At 43.6% G+C, this 14745-nt stretch overlaps 1 protein-coding gene across 2 annotated transcripts in view; it reads right to left on the bottom strand.

Annotated features, from left to right (window-relative positions):
• LOC116991675 (tropomodulin-3-like) overlaps window positions 1-14124 on the bottom strand; it is a 53664-nt gene extending 39540 nt beyond the window's left edge. For both annotated transcript variants that reach the window (XM_033050502.1, XM_033050501.1), the window contains exon 1: window positions 14009-14124. The gene's annotated coding sequence lies outside the window, so the exon portion shown is untranslated. The remainder of the gene's footprint in view (window positions 1-14008) is intronic.
• Between the last annotated feature and the right edge of the window lie 621 nt (window positions 14125-14745).

Genomic DNA, 14745 nt, shown 5'->3' on the forward strand with positions numbered 1-14745 from the left:
AAATTACTGGAACCACATCTGGAAAACAATTTCTATTTGAAAGGGAATTGGATAAACATTTGTTTTGTAGCCAGCAGAATTTGTTTGCTGACTCAACATACTAACTACATTCTATTGCCGCAATTTCACTTTAGTTAGTCACTAGACAAAGAGTTTGACTTCAATGAGCCTGACTGGGGAGTAACAGTCTGCAGAAGGGTCTTGACCCGAAACATCACCCATTCCTTCTCTCCAGGGATGCTGCCTGACCTGCTGAGTTACTCCAGCTTTTTGTGTCTACCATAGTCCCAACAACATGCGTTTGATCATGTAGACACAAGCAACTGCAGATGCTGATTTGCAACAAAAAAAGACTGTGCTGGAGCAATAGCGGGTCAGGCAGCATCTCTGGAGAACCTGGACAAACATTGCCTATCCATATTCTCCAGAGATAATGCCTGACCTATTGAGTTATTCCAGCACTTTGTGTCTTTAAAAGTTTGATCATGACTCCTGGCAGTTCCTCTGTGTAAATTGAAAGCTCCCTTTCCAGTTGCTCGTTTCCCCTCTCATCACAATGATGTGCTGAAGGGTAGGTTAATTGGCCGTTGTAAATTATGTGTAGATAATGAGAATCAGGGTAATAGTAGAAAAAATGGTTACATTGGAAAGTGGCAAATGAAATTTATGGTACTGTTCTGAGAGTTGGCACAGACTTAATAAAGCAAAAGGCTTATATTAAAGAAAATACAATTATGAAATCTGACCAAACACTTTACAGAAATATACAGTAATGCTCAAAATGATTCATTAGAAAAGATCTGATTTGTGTAAGTATTAAGCAGTGTTAAATTATGATCTTACCCTTGATTTGAGACAAGGGCCATTGAGAACAAATGGCAGTCAGACTGCCGTTAGTTTCTGACCAACTTGGAACAAAACACTACATCTCCAACTGAATTTTGGTTAAATATAATTAAAATACTAACAACACCAGCAGATCCAGCATTAAAACAATGCTTAATGTCAGAGCAGAAGCTTAAAAATGATCATTTGCAGTAATATGCATCCAAATAGCAGTGCTCACTTTGGATCAGTACAAAGTAGAATCCACCAATCTTCTGAACTATGGTATAATGGGGGCTCTCTCCCCTCTCACCAGCTGCCACTTCTTTCTGTCGGTGTGGCTTTGTCCATTCCCTGCTCCATAACCGCCTCCTGCCTCCTGCCTCCCTCCCCCCCCCCCCCCCCCCCCCCGGAGTCGCTGACATACTCCACCTTTGCAGATGCAGAATACTACTTATTAGTATTTTAATAAATAAATTGAATTGTATTGTCAGCAACTGCAGGGGATGAGAAGGCAGCGGAATGGACAAAAAGAGATGAAGAAGGCAGCGGCGGAGCGAGAGGCGGACAAAGCTAAGAAAGAAGTGGTCGCTGGTGAGAGGGGGGAGAGACCCGCGGTGACCAAACATGTCCTTGTCGGTGGCAGCGGCCTGATGAAAGCGCTGACATCCGGGGGCTACAACGTAAGCTGCAACCACGGCCGCATCAACTGGTGAAGGGCTCGCTGGTACAGACCAGTGGCATCAGCACCCAGCATTAAGGTGAAACAACACAAAGTGCTGGAGTAACTCAGCAGACTGAGTCAGTCTGAAGAAGGGTCCCGATTTCCATGTTCTCCAGAGATGCTGCCTGACCCACTGAGTTACCCCAGCACCTTGTGTTCTTGTGTATTAGATCAGCATCGGCAGTTCTTTGTTTCATGGACAACCGGCAATAATGAACGCCATTTCCTCCCTCCTCAACACCCCCCCCCCACCATGGTCCATTATAAGGATGGTTTACTGCATTGCAAACTTAGTCCTGTTGAATCGCTGATCTCAGCCCTGTGCATTAATTCCACTAAAAATTAAAATAAGCAAATGTACACATAGCTGTTCTTAGGAATAGAGATTCTAAGTCCAAAAACAAGCAATTTTAATTAATAACTTTGCATTGATTTCAGTTTTTCTTTTATTGGGTTCAGCACACACAGCTGCAGCCACTCCCACCACTAAATGTTGTGCATGGTTGAATGCCAAATTGTAAAGATAAATCATGTTGATGATTACCATGTGATTTTTTTATCCTAACAGTTCAGATTAAATTGCAAATTCCCTTGAAGACTAAAACTGCTGCAAATTGTTAGGAATGGTATACCTCTTCCAAATTGTTCAGTTATTTAAGCAGATTCAGTAATGGAAGTTACAAGTCCACGACAGTCAGACACAGGCAGAACCAGAAGAAAGAGCTGATCTGATACTTAGTTACAGCAGATCAACACTTACAACCACATTCTTGTGCTGATACTTTGTTCATATCTATCAAGCCACTCATCATAAAGTGTTTGGAGAATCTTATCAGCAATTCATTGTTATTGACTATCAGTAACATAGTTTGGAACATCAGAAACGCAGAGGATTTTAAACAAAAACGCAGGGAGAAAAATGGAATATGGCCTTTTAAACACAGCAATTGAAACAACCCTAATTTCCAAATGGAGACACAAAAGACTGCAGATGCTGGAATCTTGTGTAAGAAACAAAGTACTGGAGGAAGTCGGTGATGCAGCATCTGTGGAGGGAATGGACAGACGAGGTTTCTTCGCAAGTCTGAAGAAGGGGCCCGGCCTGAAGTGTCATCAGTCCATTTCCCTCCACAGATGTTGCCTGACTGGCCGAGTTCCTCCAGTACCTTGTTTTTTATGCTCAACTTCCTAATTCTTTGTAATTACAGCCTGGCTACTTGACCCATGACTGACAGGGCCCAACAATGTATGTTTGTTTTATAAAGTCTGGGTTTAGGTTTGGATGATGGGGCCCAACTGGTCTGGGTCACCTAACCCAGGTCAGCGTGATTTGCTGAAATGTCACTACGTGTCCGCAGTTACTAATTATTAACAAAGCACATGCAGAAAATGAAGTCACTTCTGCCTTAGATCATGAAGGATATGGTTAAAAACATTAATTACTCAGACTCTGGTTTAGGTTTATTGTTACATGTACTAAACTATAGTGAAAAGCTTTGCTTGCTATCCAATCAAATCAGATAATACTACACATAAATACAATCAAGGCAAACTCAAGTACAATAGAGTGAGCTAGAAAAAAGATACAAAGTGCTTCGGTTGTGACCAAAGGTACACAAAAGGCTGGAGAAACTCAGCGGGTACAGCAGCATCTATGGAGCGAAGGAAATAGGCAACGTTTTGGGCCGAAACCCTTCTTCAGACGTTTCGGCCCGAAACGTTGCCTATTTCCTTCGCTCCATAGATGCTGCTGTACCCGCTGAGTTTCTCCAGCCTTTTGTGTACCTTCGATCTTCCAGCATCTGCAGTTCCTTCTTGAACACTCGGTTGTTACCAAGTCAGGTTTTAATTTCATATCCAAACTGACCTCTATTTGTTATTTATTTTCTGTTGTGTTCAATATTATTGCCAAGGCACAACACTCTATTTGATCAGGACATGTCATAAAAAATAACTATTTATGCAAATCATACTTATAATGGTTGATACTAGTTATACTTCAGCCCACATTTTCAAAACAAAAGGCTCCCGGACTTTAAAGCATATTATGGGAATTAAAGCATGTGTTGTGGAAAAGTGACACAAAAGAATCAGTTTAAATTCCGATGCAAACAGATATTTTGATGTGCAAGTCTGGAAAGTGAATGACAATAAACTATTTCACTGGAGGGGGAAAGAAACAATGAAGTCGTCAAATATGCATTCTTTCTAAAGAATCACTGTTAACCACACAAACAAGAAATGGGAGGTTTTTTTCATCAAAGTCATTTCAACAAATTGATCAAATATTTGACTCTGGCCCAATGCAATGAGTCCATTGTGGCAGCCACAGCCCACTACTTGCTCCTGTGACTGTCAAGGGGAGAGTTCAAACCCCACTCAAGAGCCTTGAACGCCTATCGACGGATACTGAAATGCAGCACTGTAAATGGAGGTACTATTTCAGTTTATATATACAGCGCGAAAACAGGCCCTTCGGCCCACCAATTCCGCGCTGACCAGCGATCCCCGCACACTAACACCATCCTACACACACTGGGGACAATTTACAATTTTACCAATACAATTAGCCCTCAAACCTGTGCGTCTTTGGAGTGTGGAAGGAAATCGGAGCTCCTGGAGAAAATCCACACAGGTCACGGGGAGAACATACAGACTCTGTATAGGGAGGTTTCACGGCAGTCGGGTCACGACCCATGACCCGTACTGTTGCTACGCTACGCCAAGTGGAGTACACGCGATGAACTGCAGGTAGGCACTTACCATTGTTTCCAGCGTAGCGGGGCCGTTAAAACCTGCTGAAATTGTCAATTTTTGCGCTGTAAATAATTATGGAAATCGGGATAAGAGTGAGACATTTAGCCTATTTCAGAATTCCAAAAGTGAGGAGAAATAACGGTAGATAGAAGCGAGAGCTGAAGGGACAACAACAGGCAAAGTGCTTGACAAACATTGGCCGTTTGCTCACTGCATTTCATCAACTACGGCATTATTTGTGTTTTTTCTTGATTCCTTTGGCATCTAAAAAGTTTCAGAAGTGATAAATCTGGCTGTAAATTTTTTAAATCGTCCATGGTTCTCAAGTGGGTTTTTACATACAAAATGAAAACGCATCTGAAGAAAAATTTACAGCCAGATTTATCACTTCTGAGGCTTTTTAGATACCAAAGGAATCAAGAAAAAAAACAAATAATGCCTTACTGTGGTTGAAATGCAGTGAGCAAACGCGATAATTCCCGATATTTTCAATTCCAATATCTGCACAGCCAATGTTTACCAAGCACTTTAGCTGTTGTTGTCCCTTCATTTCTGCTTCTCTTTACCTTCATTTTGCTTCACTTTTGGAATTCTAAAGTTGGGTACATGTCTCTCACACTTACCCCCCGACTTCCACAATTTTTTTCAGCGCAAAAATTCAACATTTTGGCAGTTTTTAACAGGTAGGAAAGTACGTGTTTCTTGCATTAATAACATATACCGGAAGTTACGGATGTCCTCCAGATGGATTGAGCGGCTCCGTGCGTCAAGCCCTATGACCCAATGACCTTACGTGCAACCCCCCTATAGCGTACACACTTCTTACTGTTGTCAGAGGAGATATTAAAACTTAGGCCTCATCTATTCACTCAGGAGCAAGTTTTTAAACTAAAACTCTTGGAATTATCTTAGAGACCAAAGTTCATTCTCTGCCTTGGTGGATACCTTAAATAATTGGAAACAATCCTTGTAATACATTTGCTACTTATGAGATATTGCAGTACACAAACATTACCACAGCAACTACTCTTTAAAAGGTGTAGGAAGGAACTGCAGGTGTTGGTTTAAACTGAAGATAGACTAAAAATGCTCGAGTAACTCAGTGGGACAGGCAACATCTTTGGAGAGAAGGAATGGGTGACATTCCGGGTCGAGACCCTACTTCAGACTTTTTAAAAGGACTCCATATGTCATGAAATTTTTTAGGCATTTGCAAAATATGCCACATAAATGTATCTTTCCTTTAGAATTGCAGCCTCCCAGAACTGCTGTAATTGGTCATGTTTGCTAATTAAGAATGATTCCCAAAAGCATACAATTAGGTGTCACTTAAAAGAGCTAACAATATGGAAATACACAAGCTTTAAAGTGCTATTATGAAATGTAATCATTGCAAAGAAGCTTACACACAAACACTGACACACTCATCCAGTCTACAATGCTGCCAATTGGCCACAGATGCTGCAACAGAAACATACTAAAAGTTGCCAGAAATGTGTAAGTGGGAGATGGCCAACTTTAGAACAGATGTGAAGTTGTATAACCATATAACCATATAACAATTACAGCACGGAAACAGGCCATCTCGACCCTTCTAGTCCGTGCCGAACACATAATCTCCCCTAGTCCCATATACCTGCGCTCAGACCATAACCCTCCATTCCTTTCCCATCCATATAACTATCCAATTTATTTTTAAATGATAAAAATAAATCAAGTTACAGTTGCCTTAACACAAAACAAAGTGAACAACTGATTTATCCATCAGCAAAGCACAAATTACTGTAGGAACTCAGCGAGTCTGGCAGTATTTGAGGGGGGAATGGACAAGCAACGTTGCAGGTGGACTGAAGGGTCCCAATCCAAAAGTCGCCAGTCCATTCCCTCCACACTTGCTACCTGACTCGGTAAGTTCCTTCAGCAATGTGTTTTGCACAAGATTCCAACATCTGATGTTCTTTGTATCTCTACAGTTCTTTTTATCCACCCTCAAACTGATGTGTTACCAGCACAAAATGTACATCGAAAATATTGGTCTATATTCCTGAAAGAAAATTAAATCTCAAGAATCAACACAATTCTTGCCACCATACATTCTGCTGAAAATCCCCCAGTTTAATTGTGATAAGAAACAAAACAATTTCCCTTGCAGAAAGGTTACTCCCAAAACAACGGTTGGACAGTTTGTCAACACAAATGACTTCAAATGAAAGTCTTATTCTCTACATTCAGGAAACTGTAAAAATTGTCTTCATAAATAAAAAAAGATTGAGGAACACAGTGCCACTATTCTTTAGCTATTACATTTGAAAACACAGGTGAAACGAATGACCAAACTATTAGCCTTAATGTGCAGAGCAATGGTTAAGCTAATAACCGTATAATGTACCCCCATGGTAAGGACATTTCCCCTTATGGAATTCATGAATCACAACAACAAAAATTGAGATATGAAATGAAAATTTGCTCTTTGGGAAGTTGTGTGAGAAAAAAATAATTAAGATACTTTGCAAAAGAAACAACAAATTTTGTCAATGTTCATCAAGAGTTTGTGTTATGGAAGAATCACGATGGTTTCTATGTATACATTTCCTCTAATGCATGGGTGAACTGTATTTAAACTCAATCTCAAGCATTTTTAACAATCTCTGGAAATGTTCTGATTATTTTGCTTTAAAATTAATACCCCATGATTAACAATTTATATGTTAGTGACTATAAAAATAAAAAGATATACAAACTGTATTTACCAACGGGATTACATTTGCACTGTCTTAAGCAATAAATAACATTCCGAGTTTTTTTGCCATTATTACAGATGATTCATCCACACAACTAATTCACATACTAGATCCTCGAGATGAAGTGGCTTCCAAGAAGATGTGCTATGAAATGGCTTTTTCAACCTAGGGCCATCCCACGCACACCTACAATCGGATGGATAATGCTGAACTGGATGCCATTTGTCAGACCTTGCCCCATCCTCACCTCACATTTCCAGCTTTCTACCGTCCCCCTCCCTCCCCCCACTCCAACAGTCAGAAGGAGAGTTCTGATCCAAAATGTCACCTGTCCATTCCTCCTCAGATGTTGCCTGGCCCACTGAGTTCCACCATATATAAAGTGCAGTGTGTGGGGTTCAAGGGCATTCATATCAAAGTCTCAGGTGAAGAGATTCTTTGAAATACTCTATGCAGGGAATGCCAAGTGCCTTTCTGCACCCAAAAGGCTTTATTTTCTTGGCTCTAAGAGGGGGATGTCCTCAGTATTTAGGCCGTATGTGGTCTTGGCGTAATTATAAGCTAGTGTAGTATAGTTTAGTGATACAGCGCAGAAACAGGCCCTTTGGCCCACCAAATACACGCCAGCCAGCAATCCTAGCACAATAACATTATTCTACGCACACTAGGGACAATATTACCAAGCCAATTAGCCTACAAACCTGTACATCTTTGGAGTGTGGGAGGAATCCACCCAGAGAAAACCCACAAGGGCACAAGGAGAACAAACAAAGACTGCACCTGTAGTCAGGATCAAACCTGGGTATCTGGCGCTGTAAGGCAGCAAGTCGACCGCTGTGTCACACTGCCACTCCTAGTTCCTGGATCTCCTGCTCTCTTTCCACTGACATAAAGTCATAAGTTTGTAATCTTGGACCCATGCCTTTAGGTTCCTGCAAAGCTATTTTTCTCCCCTTGAGATCCCGAGTTTTGAAGGATGCCTTGTGTATGATGTTTATTAGTTCCCAGATCTCCTGGTCATTCTTATCAAACCAATATGTGTTTTCTGGCAAAGACAAGATATTTTCCCAGGTGCTAATCAGTGTGGATTTTAGAGTAGTCCAAGCACTTGGGAGTTGTCAGATTGTCTGCCAGGTGTGAACTGAGAGAGCTTTCTTTGCAGCATCCTTGAAATATTCATTATTGATTTCCTTCAATTTCTTCCAGCAATGCTTTTGGCTGGTCTCCTGGGCTGATATAAATAACAGATTAAGCAGTAGTCAATGCGGTATTCATCAGCACCAACATGGCACGAGTAGATGCACACATCATTGGGATCTCTCGCTTGGATAACAACTACAAGTGCTGCACCCACATTGACAGTCTAACCAAAGTATCTTGTACTTGTGATGCTGACAAAACTGGGTGAAGGACACAAGGATTTTATCAGAAGAAAAACTCCAGTCCGAAGAAGAATCCCAACCTGAAACATCACCTATCCTTTTTCTCTGGAGATGCGGCCTGACCTGCTGAGTAACTCCAGCACCTTATAGGGGCTGTCCCACTGCGGCGACCTAATTGGCGAGTTTGCCCTCCATACTCACAGCATGGTCGACACGAGGTCCTAGGATGTCTTTATAACTCTCCTTCATGCTCGAGAGTAGTCCCCGCGTTCTCGAGGCTTCGGCTCGGTCGCCGCGTATTTTTCAACATGCTGGAAAATGCCCGCGAGTAAAAAAAAGGTCGCCATGGGAAAAATTCAATATTTTTTTAACTCTTAGGTTTAGTCGAAGTAGGTCATATTAGGTCGGCATGTTATTCATAGGTAATCGAGGGTAGTCGAAGGTAGTCGTAGATAGTCTTTAACATAGTCGAAGGGAGGTCGAAGGAGATCGTCTTCACTCTCCACTATTTGGTGTCCAATTTTCCCGAAGCTAGTCGAAGTTAGTCTTCAACATAGTCGAAGGAGGTCTTCAACATGACACTTTTTCAAACTCTTCTAAACTTGTCAATTAGGTCGCCGCAGTGGGACGGTCCCTTATGTTTAACTTCACCATATAGAATTGTCCTGCTTTCTGTGATCAGGGCATTCCCGTGCAATTGTCCATATTGTTGGACAGATCTGTCTTGCAATCATGTTCGAATAGCTTGTCCAGAGATGTAATTGATTTTTGGAGCGCAGGATTTCAGTTTTAAATCGCACTTAAAAAATGACCAGTCATTGGTCTATTTTCCGATGTCCCTGTCAGACCTATATATGAGAGATGCCAGGCTTGGGAAATGTGAATCCCTTATCTCTTTACAACATAGAAGGAAGCTATTCCATTTATGTCAGCTCACAAACAATCCCATTCCTGTCTATTTTTTCCCACTGTAAACTATGTTTGTAGGTTTTCGGAGCAGAATTAGGCCATTCGGCTCATCAAGTCTACTCTGCCATGGCAGATTTATCTTTGCCCCTCAACCCCATTTTCCTGCCTTCTCCCAATACCCGACATCCGTATATCCCATCAACTCTTCCCCTCCAATTCTAATACTTGTCTATACTCCAACAACTTAGTGGCAATTTGTGTGCCAACCCTCACACCCTTGGGACAAGCAAACCCAGAAGAAACCCAGTCAAAGGGAGAACAGGCAAACTCCGCACACTCAGTGCATCAAATTGAATCCAGACTACCAACACCACAAGGTAGCTGCACCATTAGCTGTATCATCCTGTGGGGAAGGCCTTAGCCAGGTACTAGTGTATCTGGCAGATGGTATCTACCCAAAACCACAGAGCACCAGTGACACGGCTGTCCAACTGAATGAGACACTTCTGTTCTTGCTCGATGAAGCTGCTCCATTTGCCTAAACATTACAAGCCAGGCCCCACTACCAGAGCACTCGGAGACCACAGTCCACCATCCGACAGCATCAAGCAGTTGACTGAAGTCTGTGCTTTGGTTTTCCCAGGCCGGGACTGAACCCACCCGTGTTCACTATAATACTCGTGTGCTTATAGATGCATCATGATGCAGATGCTTAGAATGACACAGCAGCAATAGATCTCTGTGCAACAAGTATACAACAGTCTGAAAAACATCATTAACCACAGATAAGACAGCATTTCCTTCCTGTCATTACCAAACTGATGATTTTTTTTTAATGAACCAGTGGGCAAAAATTAAATACAAGGGCTTAAACTCCTTTCAATGTAAAGGCCAGTCTGGCTCAAGGACGTGCACATTTTCTGATGCATTCAATGTTTTAAATTGCACAATAACTGGTCAGATGAAAATTGAAAGAATTCATAAAGATTCTATGGACAAATGATGTGGAGAATATTTTTGGATTCATGCTTGCTAGAGAGTCCAAGAATAAAGGGCGGCACGGTGGTAGAGTTGCAGCCTTACAGTGCCAGTCACCTGGGTTCGATCCTGACTCTGGGGCTGTCTGTGTGGAGTTTGTACGTTCTCCCTATGACCGCGTGGGGTTTCTCTGGGTGCTCCGGTTTTCTCCCACATTCCAAAGACGTGCAGGTGAAGATTAATTGTCTTCTGTAAATTGCCCCTAACATGTAGGATAAAACTATATGGTTGACTGCAGGTCGACGTTGATCCAGTGGATTCAAAAACAGTCCAACTGAACTGAGCATCAGAAAATTATTTTAAATACTTACGTACGTTTACATACAGGCATGTTGAAGTAGAAATTAATTTAATGAAAGGGGATGCAACACAAGTACGTGGAGGTGAAGAAGCACATCTTTTTTTACATTATAGCATTTCAAATCATTTTAGACAAAGTTAGCAATTTCAAAATTCAAAAGTTGAATGGAAAACTGGTTTTACCATAAACCACGGTAAAATGCACAAGTCCAGAGGTAAAACATTCTATCAATCAACATCTAACTTCACAGGCCCGGCAGATTGCACCATGAAACATAAACTCATCATTATGGAGCTACTTTTTCCAGCTAAAAACATTTCAACAGAAAAATATTTGATCACTGTAACACTACTCAAAATTGAAATAAAATGGAAGTGGAGGAACTTAAAAAGAGGTCTTAATCTGTAGCAGCTATTAGAAGAGGACTCATGCCAATGTACATGTTGTTGATGTTATGGTACAACCACACGTTTTAATGATTTTTCTTCATGAATCTTACACCATCTCAATTGTACCTCTAGGTTCCATACTCAATGCCTTCCTCAAAGCATGAATCACCACGACCCAAGTTTTTCCAGATCATGATGCTTCATTGAAAAAGTTAAACCTTTCCAACTCTATTGGCTACTAGTCTGCAGCTATACTTTCCAGCTGCCCAGACCTTGACAAGTCTTAAATTGTGTTAAATCTACCTCTTAAAAGTCTTAAATCTACCGCTGCACCACAGAGAGCATATTAACGTATGGCGTCTCTGTGTTGTATCTCAGCAGCACGGAGGCGGAGAGGAGAGCTCTTCAGCGCGTCGTCCACAGAGCGCAGAAGATTATTGGGACACAGCTACAAGCCTTGGAGGGCATCTACCACACACGGTGTCTCAGGAAGGCCGTCAGCATCCATAATAATTCCTCACACTCTTGTAATGGACTGTTCAAACTACTTCCCTCCGGCAGACGTTACAAGGTCTTCTACGCCTGAACCTCCAGATTCAGGAACAGCTTCATTCCCAGAGTTATAGCGGCTCTGAACCGGCCCTGCTGAGTGCCCCTCACCCCCCTTGGACTGTCTCCCTTGGATGGTCACGTTGCACAGACACATCTGCACTTTAGTCTGTTTGAACTGTTTTGACTATTTTACTGTTGTAATGCTCTTTTTACAAACCATGTTCTCGGGGTATCTAAATCTAAATTTTATTAGTTATTTAAGTTATGACATCGGATGGAAGCTGCATACCAAATCTCGTTGCGCTTATGTGCAATGACAATAAAATATATTATTATTATTATTAAAAACCCACAAATTCATCTGTCTTAATACCGGTGAACCAACATCATCCCATTCTGCTTTTGCCCAATTGCTCCAGCCGTTAATTTTTCCAAACCCTCAGGTACAGAAATTCCTAATGAATCCCAAATTTGTGTTTTCAGCCACCATTTGCCCCTTTCCCAAAGCACAACTTTTCACTTCAAAATTCAGGGTTATTAGCTGCAAGATGTTAGACCAACTTGCCCTGTTTTCTCTAGAATGCCATAGATTGAGGGGGGGGCCTAACAGAAGTATACAAAATTGTAAGAACCATGGATAAGGTAGAAAGTCAGAACCAAGGCTGGACGGAAATGACAAAAATTAGGCAGCATAGCTTTAAGAAGAAAGAGGCAAGGTATTTTTCCTCCAGTGGTGGTTGCCTGGAACGCGTCGCATGGGGTGGTGGTGAAGACAGATCCAATAGTGATGTTTAAGGGGCTGTTAGATAGGCATATGCAAATCGAGGGAACGGGTGGGATATGGATCAGATGCGGGCATAAGAGATTAGTATAACTTGGCATCAGGTTCAGCAGTGACATTATGGGCTAAATGGCCTGCTCCTACGCTGTGCTCTTCTATGTTGGACGTCCTCCAAATGTATGTTTTTCCTCCACAAGCACTGTAATCAATTGTTGCTTTTCCCAACGTTCCTCCAGCTTTTGCCTCAGATCGGGGTCATTACGGCCCCAGTCAGCGTTGGCAGTATTTATATTTGGACAGTCTGCTGAAGCACAACACACAGTAAGGGTCAAATGCAAGTGTTTAAATGCCAAACTCACTCTGCCAGACTGAATGTGCAATTAAGTTGCAGTTGGCAGCAATAGTGATACAGAGCAGAAGCAGGCCTTTTGGCCCAACTCGTCCATGCCAACCAAGATACTCCATTTAAGCTAGTCCCTCTTGCCCACAACTGGCACATGTCCCTAGATCCATGCATCTGTCCAAACTGTTGTTACTGTACGTGCCTCAACTACCTACACTGACAGTTCATTTGACATATCCATCACTCTGTGAAAAAGTTGCCCCTCTGGTTCCACTTATATTTTTCCCCTCTCATTTTAAACCTATGCCCGCTGGTCTGCAGTTCCCTTATTCTGGGTAAAGACTCTGAACATTCACCTTACCTATTCCCCTCATAATGTTATACATCTCCATAAGATCACCCCCCTACACTCCAAGGAATAAAGTCCTGGCAACATCATCGTGAATCTTCTCTGCACCCTTTCCAGCTTTTGGCACCCTTCCTATTGCAGAGTGATTAAAACCAATAAGGTTTTATTGTGTAGGAAGGAACTGCAGATGCTGGTTTACACCGAAGATAGACACAAAATGCCAGAATAACTCAACTGTCCAGGCAGCATCTCTGGATAGCAGGAATAGGTGACGTTTCGGGTCGAGACCCTTCTTCAGACTAAGGGGGAGAGGGAGACTGGAGATGTGGAAGGGTACAAAGAGCATGTATGGTGTGAAAACGACAGATCAAAGCAGACGATGTTCAAGGAAATCGTTCAAGAAGGAACTGTGCAGATGCTGGAAAATCGAAGGTACACAAAAATGCTGGAGAAACTCAGCGGGTGCAGCAGCATCTATGGAGCGAAGGAAATAGGTAACGTTTCGGGCCGAAACCCTTCTTACAGTTGGAGGGCAGGGGGGGGATCAAGGAAATGTTGGTTCCTAAATCTGCACTGCACTCTTTCCAGCTTAATGGCACCCTTCCTAGAGCAGGGTGACCAAAACCAGTGAGGTTTTACAGATGGGCGTAAACAGGACATGTTTATGGGTGGGGGAAGAGAAGGCCACGCCGGTGACTGCGGTCCAGGATAGAGGAAGAGGGCATCGGATGGAGAGGAGGACGGTGAGGACGCACCCGGACCCTCATCTCTCCCCTCCCCGCCCACCCGCCGCCATCACCCAGCGGCGGCCGAGCTGAGGGGCGGCACAACCGGACACCCCTTCCTTCCCTCCCTCGCCTGGGCCCGGGCCCACCCCAGAGCTGGATCCCCGGGCGCGGCCTGACTGACTGACTCACCGGCGCGGCTCGAGCACCGCAGCGTCGCCTCCTCCCTCGGTCCGCCTCGCTCGCTCGCTCACTCGCCCCCGCGGCACTGCCACTGCCGCAGCCTCGCTCTCCCGCCCCGCCCTGCCCCTGGGGGGCGTGGCCTCGACCACACGTCACCTGAGCGACATCCACTTCCGCCAATCGCCGCCGTGCCCGCCCACCTTCCCCCGGCCGCCAATCGGAGCGCGGTCTGAGAGGGCGAGGGCCGGGCGGGGCTGGAGAGCGCGCAGGCGCGGTGCGGCCGCTCGTTGCGCAAGCCGGGGGTGGGGGGGGGGGGGGGAGCGGCTCGGCGCTAGAGCGACCTCTATGGGTGACGGCGACTCCTGCAACAGGAGAGGCAACGGGGAAGGGGCGAGGTCTCCGGGTCCGTCAACATTGCTGGAACGAGTTATTGTGTAGCAAGCAACTGCAGATGCTGGTTTACACCGAAGGTTATAGAGCGGAGTGAAGAAGGGTTTCGGCCCGAAACGTTGCCTATTTCCTTCGCTCCATAGATGCTGCTGCACCCGCTGAGTTTCTCCAGCATTTTTGTGTACCTTCGATTTTCCAGCATCTGCAGTTCCTTCTTGAACATTATAGAGCGGAGCCCTATCTTTGGTTTACACCGAAGATAGACACAAAATCCTTCTCTCCACAGATTGCTTTCCCCGTGACTTTCAATCTGAAGAAGGGTCTCGACCCGAAAAGTCACCCATTCCTTCTCTCCA

Source organism: Amblyraja radiata, chromosome 34 (assembly GCF_010909765.2).
Source record: "Amblyraja radiata isolate CabotCenter1 chromosome 34, sAmbRad1.1.pri, whole genome shotgun sequence".
In the NCBI taxonomy this organism is placed as follows: Eukaryota; Metazoa; Chordata; class Chondrichthyes; order Rajiformes; family Rajidae; genus Amblyraja; species Amblyraja radiata.